We start from the raw sequence: 25,710 nt of genomic DNA on the forward strand, positions 1-25,710 counted from the left end.
ATGACCAAGACAGAAAATGAAATTATATTTGATCACGGTTAGTACCTCTATACGGAGAAGGCAATGGCACCCCACTCCAGTACTTTTGCCTGGAAAATCCCATGGATGGAGGAGCCTGGTAGGCTGCAGTCCATGGGGTTGCTAGGAGTCGGACACGACTGAGCAACTTCACTTTCACTTTTCACTTTCATGCATTGGAGAAGGAAATGGCAACCCACTCCAGTGTTCTTGCCTAGAGAATCCCAGGGACAGGGGAGCCTGGTGGGCTGCCGTCTATGGGGTCGCACAGAGTCGGACACGACTGAAGCGACTTAGCAGCAGCAGTACCTTTATAACATACTAATAGGTTTGTTATAGTATTAACAATGTGACCCTGAAAAGACAAAAAAGGAAAACAGATGAAGTGCTGGATCCTCTCTGGATTTTACAAGTCTTTACTGTTTCATTATCATTTAAAAAATCTCTTTATTTGGTGGGAATGCAAACTAGTACAGCCACTATGGAGAAAAGTGTGGAGATTCCTTAAAAAACTGGAAATAGAACCACCTTATGATCCAGCTGGGCATACACACTGAGGAAACCAGAAGGGAAAGAGACACGTGTACCCCAATGTTCATCGCAGCACTGTTTATAATAGCCAGGACATGGAAGCAACCTAGATGTCCATCAGCAGATGAATGGATAAGAAAGCAGTGGTACATATACACAATGGAGTATTACTCAGCCATTAAAAAGAATACATTTGAATCAGTTCTAATGAGGTGGATGAAACTGGAGCCTATTATACAGAGTGAAGTGAGCCAGAAAGAAAAACACCAATACAGTATACTAACACATATATATGGAATTTAGAAATATGGTAACAATAACCCTGTATACAAGACAGCAAAAGAGACACTGATGTATAGAACAGTCTTATGGACTCTGTGGGAGAGGGTGAGGGTGGGAAGATTTGGGAGAATGGCATTGAAACATGTAAAATATCATGTATGAAACAAGTTGCCAGTCCAGGTTCGATGCACGATACTGGATGCTTGGAGCTGGTGCACTGGGACGACCCAGAGGGATGGTATGGGGAGGGAGGAGGGCGGAGGGTTCAAGGTGGTGAACACATGTATACCTGTGGCGGATTCATTTTGATATTTGGCAAAACTAACACAATTATGTAAAGTTTAAAAATAAAATTAAATTAAATTAAAAAAAATTTTTTAATAAAAATAAATTAAAAATAAATAAATAAATAAAAAATCTCTTTGTTCATTCGATACACCTTTTGTGAGAAATCACAAGTAAACGATGTCAGCATTTAATCAACTGGTGACATAAAGACGTATTATGCTGCCTTGGGTTGCTTTGCAGCAACTCTTGGGCTTCCCACTTATATAGGTCAGTTATGTTATAGGACTGTTACACAGCCCAAGGAACTGAACAGAGTCCAAGCTTTACGCTCTTCAATTGCTTCACTAGAGCAATTGAAACCATTTTGGAATCAGAAGAATTTCATCCATGTGATAATAATGACTACAAATTACTGACCTCCTAATAGATGCTAATAGATCCTAATAGGAAATGTGCTCTTACATATATATTTTCCATGTAATCTACACAACATCCCCATGAAGGTTTTACATAATGGGCCTAGAGATTCAGCAAGTTGCCCAAAAAGACCCAGCTATTAAAAGAGTCAGGGCTTACCAGGTGGTGCAGTGGTAAAGAATCCAAATGCCAGTGCAGGAGATGCAGGTTCAATCCTTGGGTCAGAAGGATCCCCCGGAGTGGGAAATGGCAACTCACTGCAGTATTCCTGCCTGGAGAATCCCATGGACAGAGGAGCCTGGTGGGCTACAGTCCATGGGGTCACAAAGAGTCAGACGGGACTGAATATGCTCACAGTAACAACAGTGATTGAAAGAGTCAGGATTTTAAACTACCAAGCACGCTGTTCCTACTTCCTAAGATACATTTTCCTTTCTATTTCCACTACATTTTCTGTATACTTTAAAAACAACAAAAGTGTTCATTTTTATTATATATATATATATATATTTTAATGAAAAATTACAAAAAGAAACATCTGCCTCCTACTTGAGTCCCCAGCTGCCAAACCTCCTCTTCAGCCATGTTCTATGCTTCTATAAGTAATTATGTAGGTACACACTCCCCTCTCCAATTTTTCTGATATAAATGGTAACTCACATTATGCTAGTGAGTTTTAAAAAGCACTCTCCTTGGAAACTAAGATGTTTACTTTTGAACATTTTTATTTTTAAAAATTTAGTGGATAGTCTATACACATGGCTAGAAACTGAAACAATCCAGAGTGAAAAGCAAGTCTCTTCCTCCAGTCCTTGAAATTCTTCAATTTCTCCTGCCAGACTGAACCACTGTTACCAGTTTCCTTTGGAACCTTCCATATATCTTCTTTTCAAATAAAAACATGTATTTGTATCCCTTCCTCCAGCATATTTTGTTTATTTACATAAGCAACAGCAAACTGAACACATTGTTCTGCACCTGACTTCTTTCACTCAACCATAATATCTTGAAGATCATTCTATGTTAGTTTGTATAATTCTATCTTAATCATTTTCAACATCAGACAGAATTCTGTTACATGTGTAGACCATAATTTATGTCACCAGTTCTCTATGCATGGACATTTACATTATTTCTTATCTCCTGCTAGTGCGAAGAATTCTTCGATGACTATCCTCTTCTGTGTACATATGTGAGAAAGGTTTTATGCAGGATAAATTCTCAGAAGTAGAATTGTTGAGTCATAGGGCATATGCATTTATTTCAGTGGTCGTTGCCAAATTACAGAGGTTGTACAGTTTACATTTCCTCACTAACATGTTTGAAAGTACACTTTTTCATCCAAACCTCACCAACACAGGACCTTATCAAACTTCTGTCAAGATGGAGTTTCATTCCTTTATGAGCTGTTTAGGTAGAGTTCCTGATTTTACAGATTAAATCTACTGTTTCACTGTGTACCAGACTCAGGAATACATTCATGAGACAAAATTCATTCACTCTGGATGACAAAAGCAAGGTGAACCTTTGATCAGCTAATTTATTTAGTACCTACTCTAGGCCATGCAATGGGAATACAGGGATAAATGAGCCCTGGTTCCACTCAGGGACTATAACTGTCCCCACATTTTGGTGAAAATGGCTTCAAGCACATTTCAATTGCTACTTGGAGAACGGATCCCAAATGCTCATTTAGTCACTCAGTCGTGTATGACTCTTTGTACCCCATGGATTGTAACCTGATAGACTCCTCTGTCCATGGGATTCTCCAGGCAAGAATACTGGAGTGGATAGACATTCCCTTCTCCAGAGGATCTTCCTGACCCAGCGATCGAACCTGGGTCTCCTGCATTGCGGGCAGATTCTTTACCATTTAGGCTTAGACTTCCACCAAAGCTTGAGAAGATGGCGGGCGGCAGAGGGTGGTGGTGGTGTACAACCCTCCCACTTGATGCCTTTTATCTTCACTCTGTCATATGAATAAGACAGTTACAAACAAAATAGAAAGCATTTGGTATACCTAATAGGTGGTACTCACATTTTGATTGCAGTATGCTCTGTATCTCTAGCCTAGGAACAAGCTATAGGGTTTATGTTCTTGGAGAGTGGGGAGAAAGTTTTTTTTTTTTTCCTTTTTGGGTGGCAAGAAAAGGATATCAAAGTTTGGTTTTGTTTTTTTTTAACCTATGAGAAACAGAAGAAACTAATTGTGAAACCATCAGTATTTGAAGATGATTCTAACAACTGCCATCTTCCAGCTCTCCCTAAACTGACTACAGGAAAGCCTTTATTTTGTGGGAAATTATTTTCATATGTTCCCTTGATAGTTTATATAGAATCACACTACACCATACTACTCTAAGATTACTCACTTTGGTTACCAACTGTTAGACTCTGATAATGTCAGTTCAGTTCAGTTCAGTTCAGTCGCTAGTCGTGTATGACTCTTTGTGACCCCGTGAACCACAGCACACCGGGCCTCCCTGTCCATCACCAACTCCCAAAGTTCACCCAAACTCATGTCTATTGCGTCGGTGATGCCATCCGATCATCTCATCCTCTGTCATCCCCTTCTCCTCCTGCCCTCAATCTTTCCCAACATCAGGATCTTTTCCAATGACCCTGGGTCTTTTCAGCTTTTTGCAGCAGGTGGCCAAAATATTGGAGTTTCAGCTTCAACATCAGTCCATCCGATGAACACGCAGAACTGATCTCCTTTAGCATGAACTGGTTGGATCTCCTTGCAGTCCAAGGGACTCTCAAGAGTCTTCTCCAACACCACAGTTCAAAAGCATCAATTCTTCGGTGCTCGCTTTCTTATACTCCAAATCTCACATCCATACATGACTACTGGAAAACCATCGCCTTGACTAGATGGACCTTTGTTGACAAAGTAATGACTCTGCTTTTGAATATGCTATCTAGGTTGGTCATAACTTTCCTTCCAAAGAGTAAGTGTCTTTTAACTTCATGGCTGCAATCACCATCTGCAGTGATTTTGGAGCCCCTTCCCCCAGCCCCCCGCCCCGCCCAAATAAAGTCATCCACTGTTTCCACTGTTTCCCCATCTATTTGCCATGAAGTGATGGGACCGGATGCCATGATCTTAGTTTGTGAATGTTTAGCTTTATGCCAACTTTTTCACTCTCTTCTTTCACTTTCATCAAGAGGCTCTTTAGTTCTTCTTCATTTTCTGCCATAAGGGTGGTGTCATCTGCATATCTGAGGTTATTGATATTTCTTCTCCCCTCAATCTTGATTCCAGCTTGTGCTTTCTCCAGCCCAGCATTTCTCATGATGTACTCTGCTGCTGCTGCTGCTGCTAAGTCACTTCAGTCGTGTCTGACTCTATGCGACCCCACAGATGGCAGCGCACCAGGCTTCCCCGTCCCTGGGATTTGCCAGGCAAGAACACTGGAGTGGGTTGCCATTTCCTTCTCCAATACATGAAAGTGAAAAGTGAAAGTGAAGTCGCTCACTTGAGTCCAACTCTTAGCGACCCCATGGACTGCAGCGCGCCAGACTCCTCCATCCATGAGATTTTCCAGGCAAGAGTACTGGAGTAGGGTGCCATTGCCTTCTTCAGATGTACTCTGCATATAAGTTAAATAAGCAGGGTGACAATATACAGCCTTGACATACTCCTTTTCCTATTTGGAACCAGTCTGTTGTTCCATGTCCAGTTCTAACTGTTGCCTCCTGACCTGCATACAAATTTCTCAAGAGGCAGGTCAGGTGGTCTGGTATTCCCATCTCTTTCAGAATTTTCCACAGTTTATTGTGATGCACACAGTCAAAGGCTTTGGCATAGTCAATAAAGCAGAAATAGATGTTTTTCTGGAACTCTCTTGCTTTTTCCATGATCCAGTGAATGTTGGCTATTTGATCTCTGGTTCCTCTGCCTTTTCTAAAACCAGCTTGAACATCTGGAAATTCACGGTTCATGTATTGCTGAAGCCTGGCTTGGAGAATTTTGAGCATTACTTTACTAGCATGTGAGATGAGTGCAATTGTGTGGTAGTTTGAGCATTCTTTGGCATTGCCTTTCTTTGGAATTGAAATGAAAACTGACCTTTTCCAGTCCTGTGGCCACTGCTGAGTTTTTCAAATTTGCTGGCATATTGAGTGCAGCACTTTCACAGCATCATCTTTTAGGATTTGAAATAGCTCAACTGGAATTCCATCACCTCCACTAGCTTTGTTCATAGTGATGCTTCCTAAGGCCCACTTGACTTAACGTTCCAGGATATCTGGCTTTAGGTGAGTGATCACACCATCGTGATTATCTGGGTCGTGAAGATCTTTTTTGTATAGTTGATAATGTCACACAGAGGTTAAAAAGCTTCTGATTTTACCCTTTATACCATCACAGCTGCACCAAATCCAGGAGAATGTTTAGGGGTTCTAGACTCTGGGTGACAAAAACAAGCAGAATAATTTACAACCTGAAACCTTTGATCCTTTTGTATTGTTCTGTCAGCTGTTGGAAGGATCCATGCCATTCCCACTGTGCCAGCTGGGCTGCAGTAAGAAAGAGACAGCAATGCTCCCTTTCTGGTGACTGTCCCCTGGGACACTTGAACCAGGAGATTCTAAAGGCCTCAATGCAATATCCTTTCTGAAAGTTTCCTAAGAAACACTTGACAATAATAGTTTTAATTACTAGTTTGAAGTCTTAGTCTAAAAACTTTACCTAAAATTGCTTTACTTCACCAGAGTTATCACCATGATCATAATCAGAACAATTAACTAACATTTATTAAGCTGTGTTTATTGCAAACTGCTGCCTCTGAGTGTACAATAGGAATAAGGCAAAGAAAACCAGGAAACCTGACATACCTTGCTGCTGCTGCTGCTAAGGCGCTTCAGTCGTGTCCAACTCCGTTCGACTCCATAGACGGCAGCCCACCAGGCTTCCCTGTCCCTGGGATTCTCCAGGCAAGAACACTGGAGTGGGTTGCCATTTCCTTCTCAAATACTGAAAGGGAACACAGAGAAATGAAAAAGGTTGCACATGACTAGCAGAGTTATGTGTAGGTTTTTAAAAGTTTTGTGTCCTAAATTTGTTTTAAACATTCAGTTCAGTTCAGTTCAGTAGCTCAGTCATGTCCGACTCTTTGCGACCCCATGAATCGCAGCACGCCAGGCCTCCCTGTCCATCACCAACTCCTAGAATTCACTGAGACTCACGTCCATCGAGTCAGTGATGCCATCCAGCCATCTCATCCTCTGTCGTCCCCTTCTCCTCCTGCCCCCAATCCCTCCCAGCATCAGAGTCTTTTCCAATGAGTCAACTCTTCGCATGAGGTGGCCAAAATACTGGAGTTTCAGCTTTAGCATCATTCCTTGCAAAGAACACCCAGGACTCATCTCCTTCAGAATGGACTGGTTGGATCTCCTTGCAGTCCAAGGGACTCTCAAGAGTCTTCTCCAACACCACAGTTCAAAAGCATCAATTCTTTGGTGCTCAACCTTCTTCACAGTCCAACTCTCACATCCATACATGACCACAGGAAAAACCATAGCCTTGACTAGACGGACCTTTGTTGGCAGAGTAATGTCTCTGCTTTTCAATATGCTATCTAGGTTGGTCATAACTTTCCTTCCAAGGAGTAAGCGTCTTTTAATTATTATTACTTTTAAAAACACATTTAAAATTTTACCCTAGGAAAGTAATTTTACACTCCTGAATTTGGGTTTTAATCTCCAGGGTAACATTTTGGTGTGCATTATTTCAAGCTTTTTTCTTTTGCTTATATTATCTATTTATCTCTGCTGCTAAGTCACTTCAGTTGTGTCCGACTCTGTGCGACCCCATAAACGGCAACCCACCAGGCTCCTCCATCCCTGGGATTCTCCAGGCAAGAACACTGGAGTGGGTTGCCATTTCCTTCTCCAATGCATGAAAGTGGAAAGTGAAAAGTGAAAGTGAAGTTGCTCAGTCGTGTCCGACTCTTCCCAACCCCATGGACTGCAGCCTACCAGGCTCCTCCATCCATGGGACTCTCCAGGCAAGAGTATTGGAGTGCATTTTAAACAGATATAATTTATATAATTATAATATTTTATTATAAAATATTATAAATATTATTTACATATTATAAATATATTATACACTGTATATTATTGTAAAATATTTTAAAATATAATTATATAGTTACACATAGTTCTATTTATATAACTTGACACATAATATTTAATAAGGTAGCAACATATGATGTAAGTACATATTCTGTTCTGAAATGTGCATTTTTCACTTAATATATTTGGACAGGTTTCCACCGTTTTATATATATGTGTGTGTGTTAGTTACTCAGTCATGTTCAACTTTTTGTGATCCCATGGACTGTAGCCTGTCAGGCTCCTCTCTCCATGGAATTCTCCAGACAAGAATACTAGAGTGAGTTTCCATTTCTTTCTCCAGAGGATCTTCCTGACGCAGCTTTCAAACCTGGGCCTCCTGCATTGCAGGAAGATTCTTGAGCTACCAGGATTTACGTACTTTTAAAAAATGATTTTTCCACTGTTTCCCCATCTATTTCCCATGAAGTGGTGGGACCGGATGCCATGATCTTCGTTTTCTGAATGTTGAGCTTTAAGCCAACTTTTTCTCTCTCCACTTTCACTTTCATCAAGAGGCTTTTGAGTTCCTCTTCACTTTCTGCCATAAGGGTGGTGTCATCTGCATATCTGAGGTTATTGATATTTCTCCCGGCAATCTGGATTCCAGCTTGTGTTTCTTCCAGCCCAGCGTTTCTCATGATGTACTCTGCATAGAAGTTAAATAAACAGGGTGACAATATACAGCCTTGACGTACTCCTTTTCCTATTTGGAACCAGTCTGTTGTTCCATGTCCAGTTCTAACTGTTGCCTCCTGACCTGCATACAAATTTCTCAAGAGGCAGGTCAGGTGGTCTGGTATTCCCATCTCTTTCAGAATTTTCCACAGTTTATTGTGATGCACACAGTCAAAGGCTTTGGCATAGTCAATAAAGCAGAAATAGATGTTTTTCTGGAACTCTCTTGCTTTTTCCATGATCCAGTGGATGTTGGCAATTTGATCTCTGGTTCCTCTGCCTTTTCTAAAACCAGCTTGAACATCAGGAAGTTCACGGTTCACGTATTGCTGAAGCCTGGCTTGGAGAATTTTGAGCATTACTTTACTAGCATGTGAGATGAGTGCAATTGTGCGGCAGTTTGAGCATTCTTTGGCATCGCCTTTCTTTGGGATTGGAATGAAAACTGACCTTTTCCAGTCCTGTGGCCACTGCTGAGTTTTCCAAATTTGCTGGCATATTGAGTGCAGCACTTTCACAGCATCAGTGAACTCTGGGAGTTGGTGATGGACAGGGAGGCCTGGCGTGCTGTGATTCATGGAGCTGCAAAGAGTTGGACACGACTAAGCGACTGATCTGATCTGAAAAAATGATTGTTTAAAATAAGGGTCAGCAAACTATGACCAGTGGATCACCCACATAGTCTTGTAAATAAAGTTTTATTGGAGCACTCCATGCTTTTTTTTTTTTAACTGAATGGACTAAGTTCCTTGGTTGGGTTAATAGGTATAGACTGCCTGAGATAATAAAACGTTCACCATCACATTAGGTTAATGCTAAATGAAGGTCTTCTTAGTCCTGACAGGAGAAAAGGGTTGAGTGTCAACCTCATTATGAACTGTTTTCCATGCTTTTTTGTTTCCATATTTTCTATGGACATTTTCATGCTATAACTGCAGATTGAGTAGTAGCAAAAGAGATTTTATAGCCCATAACCCCAAAATATTTATTAGTTGGCATTTTACAAAAAAGCCTTCAAATTTCACTGTAGGGATAGTGCATCATTAAGCAATTGCCTATTGATTGACATTTCAATCATTTATAATATTCTGCTGTTATAAATATTCATATAGATTAAATGATAGTTTGATCTCATATTACAGATATTTTGGATATCTGTGTCTTTGCACACTTGTGAATATTGACTGATGTATACAAATTTAAAACTTTTTTGCATTGATATTAATACATCAGTCATTTCTTTTATAATTTTTGTCTTTAGTATCATGCATAGAAAGGTGGATAGCTACTGGGAACTGGGGGTTTTTTTGTTGTTGTTTTGCTTGTTTTTCAGCAAATCTAACCTGCTGTTGAATTCTCCAATATATAGTTGGATGGCCCTGCTCATTCTTTTTCCATTTATATCAGGAAAACGGCTCAAAACGAGAGCAGGAAGGGGAGAGCAGCTGCCCATGACACAGCCACTCTGATTGTGCTTTGACTGATGGCTGGGTTAATCTTCCCAGGCTCTGGCCAAACTCTATCTCCAGGCTAAATCCAAATTCTGACTGGCACACTGCCTCGGATCCCACCTTCCCATGACTCTGCCCACGCCTCTAGCTAGCCAGGCACAGCTGAACTCACAGAGTGCCAACCTCTCTGGGCTTCCTGAACGCTATACTTTTTCACACTTTCCAAACTAGGCTCTCACCCCTGGGCTGCAACTTTTTAATGTTTGGCCTGCCTTGTTTGTTGTGTGGTCACCAGCTCAGACAGGCTAACAGAACCAATGCCAAATGAAATTCCCCTTCAAATAGTTCTCAGTGTATGGAACTTGAAATAATGTGTATTTGTTACTCAAGAAAAAAATCCATTATTAAGAAAAATCCAATTAGCCCCCCTGAAGTTAATGCCTCACGTGTACTTTGAAATATCAAAATTATATCACAGTATACGTCTAATTGGAGAAGGAAATGGCAACCCACTTCAGTATTCTTGCCTGGAGAATCTCAGGGATGGGGGAGCCTGGTGGGCTGCCGTCTATGGGATTGCACAGAGTCGGACACGACTGAAGCGACTTAGCAGCAGCATACGTCTAATACCATCCACAAAGAGATGTTGCAGAGGGCAAGAGAGAGAGGAGGATGTGTCTATATTAATAAAGTTAACTTTTGCAACTAGCTATTTTTTAATGAAAATAAACTGATTCAGAAGACCTAGAGGATGCCATTACAGCATAATTTACAGAACAGTGCGGAAGTTTCAATAAACTTTAAAAAATACTCTTTCATGAAGTTTATGAGAATTCATTGCCACAGGTTGTTTTCTTGATCTCCTAAGAATTCATTTTCTCACAAATTGCACAGAATATCTTGTAAAAAGTAAACACATGGAATAGTATTTCTAAAATGCAGTAATTGTTTTCTTTTATCCTCTCTCCTCTTTGTCATTTAGAACTCTTTCTTTGACTCTTTCAAAGAATTTCCAGTTTTCTTTGTAGACTGACAAAAATAACTTCAAATCACCCTGGAATCTGTGTATAAACATAGGGTCATTGCATTTCTTTTTGAGAGAATTTGGCTATGACTGCTATTAAATTTTAAAGATGAGGAATAGCAAATGATAACCTCTCATGATTTTGCCACCTAACTCTTGTTAGAAAACAAAAAGCCCTTGTTTTCCTGCTTTTTGAGACATTGGGATGTCAGAGTCTGGATTTTCCCTTAATCGTGTCTTTAGATGGTGATTAGTTTTCTATTACTGCTGTAACATTGCATCACAAAATTGATGGTTTAAAAACAACACAGACTTGTTCTCCTATATTGCTAAAGGTCAAAAGTCCAAAACTGAATCTTACGAGGAATAAATCAAGGTATTCACAGTGCCATGTTTCTTCTGGAGGCTCAAGGGAAGAACCCATGCTTTGTCCTTCTCAGCTTCAGCGGTTGCCTGCAACCCTTGGCTCATGGTCCCACATCATTCTGATTTCTGCTTCTGTCAATACATCTCTTTCTCTGACTCTGACACTCCTACCTCTGTTTTATAAGGACTCTTGTGATTATGTTGTGCTTTCCTAGATAATCTAAAATAATCTCCCAGAATCAAGATCCTAACCTTAATCACATCTGCAAAGTCCCTTCTGCCATGGAAAGGTCCAGGGATTAGAATGCAGACATCTTTGGGGGGACCATTATTTTGTCCTAATCCAGGCACATGCGCATGCGTGCTAAGTCACTTCAGTCACGTCCAACTCTTTGCAGCCCTATGGACGACCCCAACAGGCTTCTCTGTCCAGACAAGGATAGTGCAGTGCATTGCCATCCCCTCCTCCAGGGAATCTTTCCGATCCAGGGATCAAACCCATGTCTCTTACGTCTCCTACATTGGCAGGAGGGTTCTCTACCACTGAGCCACCTGCTAAGCCCAATCCAGTCACATACTTGAATCTATTTTATAATTTTGCCTGGATAACTCACTAATGGGAAAACACCATTAATATTTTTTGGTTTTAAAACTAGTATAAAGGCAATAGCTATGTCCATGAAAAGAGGCAGAAAAGGATATTAGGGCAAATACAGTTCTGCAATGATCTATTTCTGTAATTACACAACCACATATTCTCTCTGCCAGATGCCCTCTTTCATACTTCAATTCCATCCATTCTCATATCCGTCTGCCTGGCCTTTAATTGAAACTAAGATCTACTTTTGGGCATTAGGAACTCCCCATTCTAGGATCAACAAGCTCCCCTACATCCTTGAACACGGTTTATCTTAAATATAGTTCATGACTCAGTATGATTAGAGTTTGGTTTTCCACTAATACCACTGTCATCTCTAATGTAGGCCACATCCCATTGTGTTTCCTCATTGCCCACAGGGTAAGGAGGCATTGCTATATTTTATTTCATTGTTACTTCCTACTTTTTCTCCACCACTGCTCTCAGTACCATATTTGTTTTGGAAGGAAGCCCAAGCCATTCACTTATACATCCCTTCCCCCACCATCTCTAATTATCTATGGAAATTCAGGATACTCTCCACTTTCCTTGATCGTTTCAGGATTTCAGTCTTTCTCTAAAAGACTTTACCCTATCTACCAACATCAACCTCAATAGCTGCATACAAACTTCCCAACATTCTAACCTCACAATTCTTCTGAGGACCAATATAATTCCTTAATCTTCACATGCCTCCTCCCCTTGCCAGCTGAGTGCAGTAATGCTCACACATTGATCCTGCCCTGACCTTCCATGGTCAAAGGCTTTGAGAAGCTTTGTATCATCATTTGGAAAGCTCAAAAGTAATGCTCAAAATTCTCCAAGCCAGGCTTCAACAATACATGAACTGTGAACTTCCAGATGTTCAAGCTGGTTTTAGAAAAGGCAGAGGAACCAGAGATGAAATTGCCACCATCCGCTGGATCACTGGAAAAGTAAGAGAGTTCCAGAAAAACATCTATTTCTGCTTTACTGACTATGCCAAAGCCTTTGACTGTGTGGATCACAACAAACTGGAAAATTCTGAAAGAGATGGGAATACCAGACCACTTGACCTGCCTCCTGAGAAATTTGTATGCAGATCAAGAGGCAACAGTTAGAACTGGACATGGAACAACAGACTGGTTCCAAATAGGAAAAGGAGTATGTCAAGGCTGTATATTATCACCCTGCTTATTTAACTTATATGCATAGTACATCATGAGAAACACTAGGCTGGAAGAAGCACAAGTTGGAATCAAGATTGCCAGGAGAAATATCAATAACCTCAGGTATGCAGACACCACCGTTATGGCAGAAAATTAAGAAGAACTAAAGAGCCTCTTGATGAAAGTGAAAGAGGAGAGTGAGAAAGTTGGCTTAAAGCTCAACATTCAGAAAACTAAGATCATAGCATCTGGTCCCATCACTTCATGGCAAATAGATGGGGAAACAGTGGCTGACTTTACTTTTTCGGGCTCCAAAATCACTGCAGATGGTGATTGCAGCCATGAAATTAAAAGATGCTTACTCCTTGGAAGGAAAGTTATGACCAACCTAGAGAGCATATTAAAAAGCTGAGACATTACTTTGCCAACAAAGATCTGTCTAGTCAAGGCAATGGTTTTTCCAGTAGTCGTGTATGGATGTGAGAGTTGGACTATAAAGAAAGCTGAGCACAGAAGAATTGATGCTTTTGAACTGTGGTGTTGGAGAAGACTCTTGAGAGTCCCTTGGACTGCAAGGAGATCCACTCAGTCCATCCTAAAGATCAGTCCTGGGTGTTCATTGGCAGGACTGATGTTGAAGCTGAAACTCGAATACTTTGGCCACCTGATGCGAAGAGCTGACTCATTTGAAAAGACCCCGATGCTGGGAAAGATTGAGGGAAGGAGAAGGGGATGACAGAGGATGCGACAGTTGGATGGCATCACCGGCTCGATGGACATGAGTTTTGGTAAACTCCAGCAGCTGGTGATAGACAGGGAGGCCTGGCCTGCTGTGGTCCATGGTGTCGCAAAGAGTCGGATACGACTGAGCGACTGAACTGAACTGAACTGAACTGAAAGTAAATAGACCTTCCTGTGGTTGAACTCGGACCTTTTTTCTCAGTTCTAGAAACTGAGGTTTGACTTGATGTCAAGAAGTTACCAAGTGACAAAAATGGTTTTCATCTTGCTCCCTTGTGTTTAAGACCTGTGACAGTCTTCTGTCCCTACAAGCCTCCAGGGGTCCTGACCTTGTTCCTCCCCCAGCTCGGGGCTGAGGTTTTATCTGTAACAAGTTTTTCTGGCACTTAAAACCTGCCATTCTGTGTCATCGTAAATTGGAACATTACTTCTGTCTAGAATCCAGCAGCCACATCCATGCTAAGGCTAACCATTCGCTTGGACCCTGAATTTTAAAGGTTCATGTATCTCTTGCCCACTATGTTCTGCCTGTCTAGCTAGATGTTCTCCCAGTGCCAACAGCTGGATCTTTATCCTTGATATCTGCTCACCCAAGGAGACTGGTCCAGCTTCAATTCAATCTACCCTACCAAGTTTCAATGAACTTTTCTGTGACAAGCTATGAAATGAGGTATGATAATAGCCCCCAAGCTTTCTGCCACTCTCTTACTGTTATCAAATGGGATTTTCCTTCTTCCTTTGTTCTCTAGTCACTTACCCCACAGGCTTTTTTCTTGCATTATTTCCTTCCCTCGTGGCTCCAGGACATTCCAAACATTTTAGATTCTCTCTTATCTTGGTTTCTCTGCTGTCTTCTCTTGGCCAATATTTCAAACTTGGTAGTTCCTGGGGTCATCATTAGGACCATCTGCAAAACTTCCAGTTCTCTTAGGTCTAGGCAACTGGTAGAGTCTTACTTCTCTACCCTCTCTGCTCTGGCCAACAAAATGTATTTATGAAAAGTCTCATTTCCAGGAAGAAGCTTTAAGAGATAATGCTTCCTCAACCTAAATGTCAACTGATAAATGAATAGATAAAGAAGATGTGTACATATATAATGGAATACTGCTGCTGCTGCTGCTGCTAAGTCGCTTCAGTCATGTCCGACTCTTCCTGACCCCATGGATTGCAGCCTACCAGGCTCCTCCATCCATAGGATTTTCTAGGCAAGAGTACTGGAGTGGGTTGCCATTGCCTTCTCTGAATGGAATACTACTTAGCCATAAAAAGAACAAAATAATGTCATTTCAGCAACATGGATGGACATAGAGATTGTCATACTAAGTGAAGTAAGTCAGACAGAGACAGACAAATATCACATGATATCACATATGTGGGGGTCTAAAAAATGATACAAATTAACGTATTTATAAAACAAATCCACAGACTTAGAGAATGAACTTATGGTTACTAGCAGAAAGGCTGGGGATAGGGATAGATTGGGAATTTGGGACGGACTTGTACACATTACTGTATTTAAAACAGATAACCAAAAAGGACTTACGGTATAGCACAGGGAACTCTGTTCAATGTTATCTGGCAGCACCGATGGGAGAGGAGTTTGGGGGGAAATGGATACATATGTATGTATGGCTGAGTCCCTTTGCTGTCTGCCTGGAACTATCACAACATTGTTAATCGGCTATACTGCAATATAAAATAAAAAGGTAAAAAAATGTTTAAATAAAATAATATAACCAAAAAGCACCTACTGTATAGCACACAGAACTGTTCAATATTATGTATTAACCTAAGTTCTGCAGTTCATAGGGTCGCAAAGAGTCGAACACGACTGAGTGACTGAACTGAACTGACCTGAACTGAAGTGGGAAAAGAATTTGCAAAAGAAAAAATACATGTATGTGTATAACTGAATCACTTTGCTGTAAACCTGAAACTAACACAACATTGTTAATCAACTGTACTCCAATATACAATAAAAAAATTTTTTTAAGAGATAATGCTTCCTTTGCCATATTTTCTTTCCTTTTGCCTCCATGACCAACAACACACTCTGAGTGAGAAGAGTAGCCCCAGCCAACTTACAATGGACATGGAGCAATAGAATAAATAAATCTTTGTTGCTTGAAGCATTTGAGATTAGGGAGTTGTTTTTGTACAGATACTAATCTACCATCAATTTTCTCCACTCATATTCCAGTCTGTAGTGGACCAGGTATTTTACCTAACCAGTATGCCTTTGAAAACCACCCCTTTCCTACTTTGGGTTTATGTAGTTCGTGGCTTCAGGGGTGAGTATATGACTCAGACCCAGGCAATCAAACTATCCCATCCCTTTGGCCCCAGCGATTAGTCCAGTGTTGGTCACACTACCCAAGTTAGACACTGTAGTTTATATCAGGGTTTGGCTGGAAAATTGGGAGAGAATTTTTTTTTTGTATGGACTTGCTTAAGCAGGTAGACTGTATTCTTGGGGCTGTCAGTGGATACTTAGGAAAGTGGAGGCAAACAATGTAGAAAAAGTTTTCATTGCTGTTCTTTTTTTTTTTTTTTTGGTGGTGCTGTATGGCATGAGGGGATCTTAGTTCCTTGACCAGGGATCAAACCCATGTCCCATGCATTGGCAGCATGGAGTATTAACCACTGGACCTCCAGGGAAGTCCAAAGAGTAAAATATAGTTTTGATGACATTGTTTGAGGCATTGGATTTAGCCATGCCATAAATCCTTATACTCTTCAGACTTTCCTGTGATGTAAGCCAATAAATTTCCTTTATTCTTTAATTTATTTTGAATTGAGATTTCTGTCACTTGCAACTGAAAAAAAATGCTGATTAAAACAGCTGCAAAGCATTAATGGAAACATCAGGAAACCACACAATTTTCCCTTATACTGTTACCCTAGAGAATATCAACTGAATTCTCACTGGGATCAGCACTCCTCTTGCTCATCTTTATTTACTTCCTGTTGTATTCCTCATGGCACCTTTTCCCAGACATTCTCTATTCTAAATTCCCTTCCTGTTCCCTAAGATGAGCTAGCCTTTAACTTCTCTGAAATCAAATTCATCTGTCTTGAACATCCTCCACTTATACCCTATTCCTATGCAGTTTCATCTATCCATCTCTTTCCAAACTTAACCATATCACTTGTTCCTTTCCTGGTGGTTTGTGTCCTGGTTTTCCTCTAATATCTCCAACCACTCCTGTGTCTCCATTTCCTTCCACTGCAACCAGGGAACAGCTGTTCACAGCGTCTACCTGTCCTTTCTTCCAGCGTGCAGATTCCTAATTATCTCTTCCTTTGGCTTTATCTGTCACCCACAGGCAAATGGCACTCAAATCCAGTTTTGGCCTGCTAGGCTTTTGCATTCACATGCCCCAGTTGGAAAAACACCTCACACTCACCATGTCCAAAAGTGAAATTATTCTGCTCTTTCAAAATTCAAGCTCTGAGTTATTCTGAGAAATCTCAGTTTCTCTCCTCTGAATTTTCAGGTCCAATTAGTTACTATGTCATATCAATATCACCCTACAGTACTTCTCCAAACTATACCCTCCTTACTACCAACATAGATACTAATTTGGGCTTTTATTACCTATTTTGCAGACTCATGCAATCATTGCTTCAGTATCCATAGAAACTGGGTTTCTGATCAAACTCTAGAAGGCCAAAAACAAAATTAAATAAAAATATACAAACTGAAATAAGGTTTTGTTTTCTACCTCTTGTCCAGGCACATACATCAGCTCAGAACTCTCAGATGAATGTCTGCTAGACCCCTGTTATTTGTCTTCACAAGTTAGATCTCAGTACTTCATATCTGCAATGATATCCTCAGGACATATGCTCAGGGGCCACTGCTGCAAAATTCTTTCAGAGTCCTCATGGCCCCACAGAAAAGTTTCAAACAAGCTACTGCAAAAGATTTTCCAGAACTCAGGCAGTATCATTTTTTTGTTAGAGAATGTTTGCCCAGTCTTGTCCCAGACTCTTTGACTTTCTTATTATACTACTATCCTGAAAAGGTTTTTGTAACAGAGCTCAACAATAAACCATAATATAAAATTCTCATCTATAGACATAGAAACCTATAAGAATTTCTCTAACAGTGATCATCTACCCAGCTTCCCACAGGCAAATGACTCTCAAATCTATTCACTCCAGTCTTGGCCTTCCTTTTTAGCTCATTCTCTTCAGAAAATGGTTCCAGTTCCTTTCTTGAAGGACAACATAGATCACTCTTTAAAAAATTCAGTCATCCCTACCAACTACAGAATCCAACCCAAAGTCCTTTACCTGGTGTCTCAGTCCATTTGGGCTGCTATAACAAAATACTATCAGATGAGTAGCTTAATACAGTTGACCCTTGAGCAAGGCAGGAATTAGGGGCACCTACCCTCTGTGCATTCAAAAATCAAGGTATAATTTATAGGTAGTCCTCCTTACACAAGATTCATCCATATATGTGGTTCTGCACCTGGAATTCAACCAACTGGGAATCGTATACTATTGCAGTATTTACTATTGAAAAAAATACACATGTAAGTGGACCCATGCAGTTTAAACCCTTATTGTTCAAGGGTCAACTGTAAACAACAGAAATGTATTTCTCATAGTTCTGGAGGCAGAGAAATTCAAGATCAAGGTGTTGGCTTCTCTCCTTGGCTGGAGGACCACTTTCTATCTCTGCCTTCACATGGTCCTTCCTCTGTGTGTGTATCCATGTCTTTGTCCCAATTTTCTCTTCTTATAAGGACATCAATCATATTGGATTAGGACCAATGAGTCTTAAAGACCTCATTTAACTTGATTACCTCCTTAATGAGCACTTGTCAGTAATCTTGTCTTTGAAAAGTAGATTTGACTTAGACATGCAGAAATAGGGGATGCTGTAAGGTTGCAATATTATGAACAAAGTCCCAAAACCTGGCAAGGAAACCCCATGGAGTAATCAGTGGCCAGTTTGGAAAACTGGCTAGAGAAGCAGGTGTGGGAGATGAGGATGGATAGGTGGTGTCACGAGCTGAACTGGGTCCCCCAAAATTTATATGTTGAAGTCCTAATCCCCAGGATCTCAGAATGTATCTGTATTTGGAGATATATTCTTTAATGAGGTAATTAAGGCAAAAAGCACAGATGTACTTGGTGGGCTACGGTCCATGAGGTCGCAAAGAGTTGGACACAACTGAAGCGACTTAGCATGCAAGCACAGAAGGTAAAACGAGGTCTTTAAGGTACACCCTAACCCTAACCCTAACCCTATCTTTTATAAAGTCTCTGCAAACACTGCATTACCTACTATTCTGAACCATTTCTCCTAAAGGAAATACAGGATTAGGTTCTTGCGAGTCTCTGATTACAACAGTTTCATCAACCAATGAACATATATTTGTTTTATGTGTGTTCTGTTTGTGCCTGCACATGCGCACATGCTAAGTCACTTCAGTCATGTCCAACTCTCTGCAACCCTACAAATTGTAGCCCATCAGGCTCCTCTGTCCATGGGATTCTCCAAGCAAGAATACTGGAGTGGGCTGCCCCTCCTGCAGGAAATCTTCCCAACCCAGGGATCGAACCCGCGTCTCTCATGTCTCCTGCATTGGAGACATGTACCACTAGTACCGCCTGGAAAGCTCCCTGTTCTGTTTAAAGATGTCTTATTTAATATACATTGTTGATTCATTAACACTGAACTAACAACCAGCCGCACCATAACTCATGCCTGAATAAAGCTCATCTAACACTGTATTTTTTCTGTAAGGCACTTCACAGCCTTTTTGTACCAAGAATACCAGACAGCATTTCAGCACTATGCTTGGAAGTCATTTTAAATAGCAAAATCACAAGAAAAAGCACACACACACACACACACACAAAACAACAAAAAAACATGCCACTAAATAGACCATAAAAGATTGCTTGTTTACAGTCTGAACTGAGCTGGGAACACACATGTTGAGCAACTCAAATTTTTCACTGCACTGCACATGTTTGTGAATGACTACACAAGTGCCTTAAGTATTGATCTTGGAGCCAGAGATAAATTCTAGCAAGTAGATGAATTAGAAAATATGAAATCTTGGACTTCCCTGGTGGTCCAGTGGTTAAGAATTCGCCTGCCAGTGCAGGGGACAAGGGTTTGATCCCTAGTCCAAGAAGATTCCACATGCCACAGGGCAGCTAAGCCCATGCGCCAGAACTACTGAAGCCTGCATGCCTTAGAGCCCATTCTTGCAGCAAGAGAAGCCCGCACACTGCAACTAGAGAGTAACCTTTGCTTGCTGCAACTAGAGAAAGCCCACAAGCAGTTATGAAGACCCAGCACAGCCAAAATAAATGAATAAAAAAAATAAACTCTGTAAGTAACGAGGATCAACTGTACTACTAATCCCATTTTATAGATAAGGAAACTAAGACTTGCAGCAGTTAAGATCTTTCACAAGGTCACTGCTTGTGAAGTTAGCACAGCCAGGATTCAAATTTTACTTTGTAGAAGATTTTTTTTTCACCAGTACTGAGTCAGGATAGGATAAACAGAGTTGAGGAAATCAGTCAAGCACACTAATACAGAGGCTGCAAATAGCAAATAGCCTTTGCAAAAACTTGCCAATTACACGAATCATGCTTTCTGGGAATGACACCAAAATATTAGTGAAGAGCAGTTTCACACTTTAAACAAAGAGGATTGTTCTTAGAAGTACAGTAGTAATAGATTTATCTGATGGCACTAGAGCCCAAGTGACAAAAATCCACAGCCTTTGTTTCTGCAGAGTTTATGTTGTTATCTTCTCAATACAATTCTGTTTGGGGAAAAAAATAAGTACATTCACACCCAACCATTACATAGTATACAAAAGCATAATCAGGGACATATTATAATAGGGCAATTCAAGGAATTAGTGGTCAAGTCTGTAAAGGGGCCTTCATGCACCAGAAAGCATAGTGTATAAGCCATTAAAAAAAAAAAAAAAAGCATTTATTCATCCAGAAAACCACTAAGCTGCCACTATGATATCAGGTCCTCAACATTAGGGTGAATATAAAATAGTTCCTGCCATGGCCATAATCACAGAATAGTTCCTGAGGCAGGTGTAATTGTGTGTGCCTGTGTGTGTTCCGTGGTGTTTTTACTCTGTTTCTCTCCCGCCCATACCAGGAATCCAAGACATGTCTCCTGCATTGGCGGGCAGATTCTTTACCACTGACCCACCTGTAAGAGAGCCCTTTCTTGCATGTTATGTTCCCAGAGCTGCTACCCAGACGTCACCACAAGTTCCTGATTTTCTTCCTGTCCCTCTGACCTCCCTTTGGGAAATACACCTCCTCTTTCAGGCCTCTAAATAAGATAGTCCTGGGAGTCAGTCCACAAATTTTTCTTCTATCTCTTCTCACTCCCTAAGTGATCTTATCCAATCTCAGGAGTTTTTTAATTAATTGTTTTTTCTGGCCGTGCCGCTCAGCATGTGAGATCTCAGTTCCCTGACCAAGGATTGAAACTGAACCTCCTGCAATGGAAGTCCAGAGTCTTAACCACTGGACTACCAGGGAAGTACCCAGTCTCAGGGTTCTAAATTCAGTCAAGGACTCAAGGAGAAACAGATGGCTCACTGAAATTACAGTAATTCAAGTACGGCTCACTACAGGGACTATTTGTAAAGGCATAAGGACAGCAATGGGGCTTCCCTGGTGGCTCAGATGATAAAGAATCTGCCTCTAATGCAGGAGACCCAGGTTCGATCCCTGAGTTGGGAAGATCCCCTGGAGGAGGAAATGGCAACCCACTCCGGTATTCTTGCCTGGAGAATCCCATGGACAGAGGAGCCTGGCAGGCTACCATCTGTGGGGGCAAAAAAGAGTCAGATGTGACTGAACAACTAACACTTCACTTCACAGACAGCAGTACTCTGAGGCCAGCAGGGGGAGGGAGGGGCTGCTTCTACCCCAGGACTAGAAGGGGTAAGAGGAGGGGGCAGTGACCACGTCTGGAGAGACAGCTGTGTGGAGGCCTGCCTGACAGGAGCTGTAAATTTTCATGGAGGGGCTCAGGCAGCTAAGGGGAACTGAAGGGAGGGAGCTGGGGAATAAGTCACCCCACTTTGCTCTCCTTTCTTCTGATGTGCTGCCGGTGGCTGAGTCCATCTGGACACCAGAAGGTTGGAGTCCACTGACTTAATCACTATGGATTAGCCTGTACGGAGGCAGGGAGCAGGGTGGAGCGGCATGGGGAAAGAATCTGGAAGGCCTGCAAAGATGTCCAGCATGCTGTCCTCTGTGGAAGAGTCACACATTTGATTAGTACCAACCTTAACTTTTTGAGTTGAATCACAGTGGTCCGTTGCCCCCTCAATTTTCACTTGAGAGTTCCATGCCCAGGCCTGGTCCCTACCTATTCTGTTCCTTCCCTACTCCTTCCCTACTCCCCTCCTAGTTTTACCACCATTCACTTGATAGCTTAGGCCCAAACCTAGCTTTCATCCCTGAATCATTGATTTCTCTTACACCCAATTCATGAGCAAGTATGTCAGCTCCACTTTTTGTGTGTGTGACAGAGACATCAGTGGTTTAATGGACAGAATTCAGCTCCACTTTCAACTAATGTCCAGGGAGTTCCCTAGCAGTCCAGTGGTTAAGACTTGGTGCTCTCACTGCTAAGGGCCCAGCAGTTCCTGGTTGGGGAACTAACGTCCCACATCCCACAAGACACATGATGTGGCCAAAACAACAACAACAACAACAAAAATCTGGAAACTCCTCATCACCTGAACAGCATCCAACCTCGTCCATACCCACATATATCTTGCTTGTATGAATGCAACAGACAGCTACCTGGCTTCCCCACCTGTTCTGGCTCCCACTACAGTTGATTCCACTTTGGGCTCTGCTAGGTCCATATAGCGGAGAAGGCAATGGCACCCCACTCCAGTACTCTTGCCTGGAAAATCCCATGGATGGAGGAGCCTGGTAGGCTGCAGTACATGGGGTCACGAAGAGTCGGACATGACTGAGCGACTTCCCTTTCACTTTTCACATTCATGCATTGGAGAAGGAAATGGCAACCCACTCCAGTGTTCTTGCCTGGAGAATCCCAGGGACGGGGGAGCCTGGTGGGCTGCTGTCTATGGGGTCACACAGAGTCGGACACGACTGAAGTGACTTAGTAGTAGTAGTAGTAGTAGGTCCACATAGTGCGGATTTCCCTGGTGGCTCAGAGGGAGGTCCACATAGTAGCTAGAGTGATTTTTCTCTAGTTACTCTCTAACTCCTTACCCCGTTTAAATTTTCTCCCCAGGAACTATCGCCACATAAATGCCTGTCATATGTCTATTCAATTATTTATTTATTTATTGTCATTTTCTCCATTAAAATGTAGGTTTTATGAAGGCAAGGATCTTCTTGTCATCCCCTCAGTTGAAATGATTATTTCTTTTTTTAAAAAGAATTTTTATTTATTTGTTTATTGTTGGCTAGGGCACACAGGCTTCAGTAGTTATGGCATGTGGGCTGAGTAGTTGTGGTTCCTGGATTCTAGAGCACAGGCTCAATAATTGTGGCACATGGGCTTAGCTGCTTCGAGGCATGTGGGATCCTCCCAGGCCAAGGATTAAAACAGTGTCTTCTGCATTGGTAGGCAGATTTCTTACCACTAAGCCACAAGGGAAGCCCTGAACTATCTCTTGAGTGAAAAAAAAAAAAAATACCTCTGCAAAAGACACTACTAAGAGAATGAGAAGACAAGCCACAGACAGGAAGAACATGTTTGCAAAAGGACATGTTTGATAAAGGACTATTATCCAAAACAGGCAAAGAACCTTTAAAATTCAGCAATTAAAAGACAACTTGATTAAAAAATGGGCCAACATCCTGCCACCTCACTAAAGAAGATACACAGATACTCTTCCTGTTTTCCATCACAGTTCAGCATCGGAGTGAAAAGGAGAGCCCCATGTGGGGACTTCCCATCTGTAAGCTCTGCCTCAACATCTCTGGCAGGGAGAGCAGACACAGACTGACCTGGGCAGCCTCAGGACGGGAGCAGCCCACGGGCCAGACCTCTGTGTTCTCCAAAGCTAGATATGCCATCAGGTCCTTTGGTATCAGCAGAAATGAAACGACTGCCATCCATTGTGTGGCCAAGGCAGAAGAAATCCTGGAGAGAGGTCTAAAGGCACAGAAGTGTAAGTTAAGAAAAAAAGAATTGCTCAGATGCCGGAAATGGTTTTGGGATCCAGGAACACATCGATCTGGCAATCAAATGTGACAAAAAAAAAGCACCGGCGTCTACGGTCTGGGCTTATGTGTAGTGTTGGGTTGGCCAGGTTTCAGCATCACAGAAGGGCAGAACGGGCCGCATTGGGGACAAACACAGACTTAGAACATAGGCCACGCTCTGCTTTCAGCAGAAGTATGATGGGATCATCATTCCTGGCAAATAAATTCCTGCTTCTTTCTGAAAGGCCAAGAAAGTACACCTGAAACTAATATAATATGTCGGATATATATTAACAAAAAAAATTTAATTATGAAGAAGCCAACAGGACTTCCCTGATGGTACACTAAATAGGAATCTGCCTGCCAATGCAGGGGACACAGATTTGAATCCTGGACTGGGAGGATTCCATGTGCCACAAGTACTGAAGCCCATTCACCTAGAGCCTGTGCTCTGCAATGGGGGAAGCCACCGCAGTAAGTCATGCACCACAGTGAAGAGTGGTCCCTGCTCACAGAAGCTGGAGAGCGCCTGCTCACAGCAATCAAGACCCAGCACAACAAAAATTAAAAAAAAAAAAAAAAAATTAAAACAAAGCCAACAAAAATTTTTCAGTAAAAAAGAAAAAAAGATATGCAGATGGAAAATAAGAATAGGAAAAGATGGATGCTCAACATTATAGATCATTCAGTTCAGTTCAGTTTAGTTCAGTCGCTCAGTTGTGTCCGACTCTGCGACCTCATGAATTGCAGCACGCCAGGCTTCCCTGTCCATCACCAACTCCCAGAGTTCACTCAAACTCATGTCCATCGAGTTGGTGATGCCATCCAGCCATCTCATCCTCTGTCGTCCCCTTCTCCTCCTGCCCCCAATCCCTCCCACCATCAGGGTCTTTTCCAATGAGTCAACTCTTCGCATGAGGTGGCCAAAGTATTGGAGTTTCAGCCTCAGCATCAGTCCTTCCAATGAACACCCAGGACTGATCTCCTTCAGAATGGACTGGTTGGATCGCCTTGCAGTCCATGGACTCTCAAGAGTCTTCTCCAACACCACAGTTCAAAAGCATCAATTCTTCGGCACTCAGCTTTCTTCACAGTCCAACTCTCACATCCATACATGACCACTGGAAAAACCATAGCCTTGACTAGACGGACCTTTGTTGGCAAAGTAATGTCTCTGCTAGGAAATTGCAAATTAAATTTAAAATTGCAAATTAAAATTAAAATCACTACACATGCATTAGAATGGACAAAATCCAAAACATTGACAATATCAAATATTAGCAGGATGTGGAGCAACATGCACTTTCTTTCATTACTGGTGGGAATGCAAAATGGTACAGCCAACTTTGGGAGATGGTTTGACAGTTTCTTATAAAATTAAACATAGTCTTAGCATATGATCCATCAGTTGTGGCTCCTTAGTGTTTACCCAGATGAGTTGAAATTTTTGTCCACACAATACTTGCACACAGGTGTTTTCTTCAGCTTTATTTATAATTGCCAAAACTTGGAAGCAACAAAGATGCTCTTCATTAGGTAAATGGTTAAATACAGCATGCCACATCTAGACAATGGAATATTCTTCAGCACTTAAAAACAATGAGCTACAAGCCATGAAAAGATGTGGAAGAACCTTAAATACACATCACTGAGGGAAAGAATCCAGTCTACAATGACAATATCCTATATGATTTCAACTGTATTACATTTTGGAAATGTCTAAACTATGGAGATAATGAAAGGATCAGTGGTTGCCAAGGAAGAGGGGAAAGGAAGAGATGAACAGGTAGAACATGG

The 25,710-nt window shown here is 41.5% G+C and overlaps 1 pseudogene; it reads left to right on the plus strand.

The window, feature by feature from the left end:
* On the plus strand, positions 1-24,137 carry LOC102404179 (annotated as a pseudogene).
* Positions 24,138-25,710: the final 1,573 nt, after the last annotated feature.

The sequence above is a fragment of the Bubalus bubalis genome, chromosome 1 (genome assembly GCF_019923935.1).
Source record: "Bubalus bubalis isolate 160015118507 breed Murrah chromosome 1, NDDB_SH_1, whole genome shotgun sequence".
Classification (NCBI taxonomy): Eukaryota; Metazoa; Chordata; class Mammalia; order Artiodactyla; family Bovidae; genus Bubalus; species Bubalus bubalis.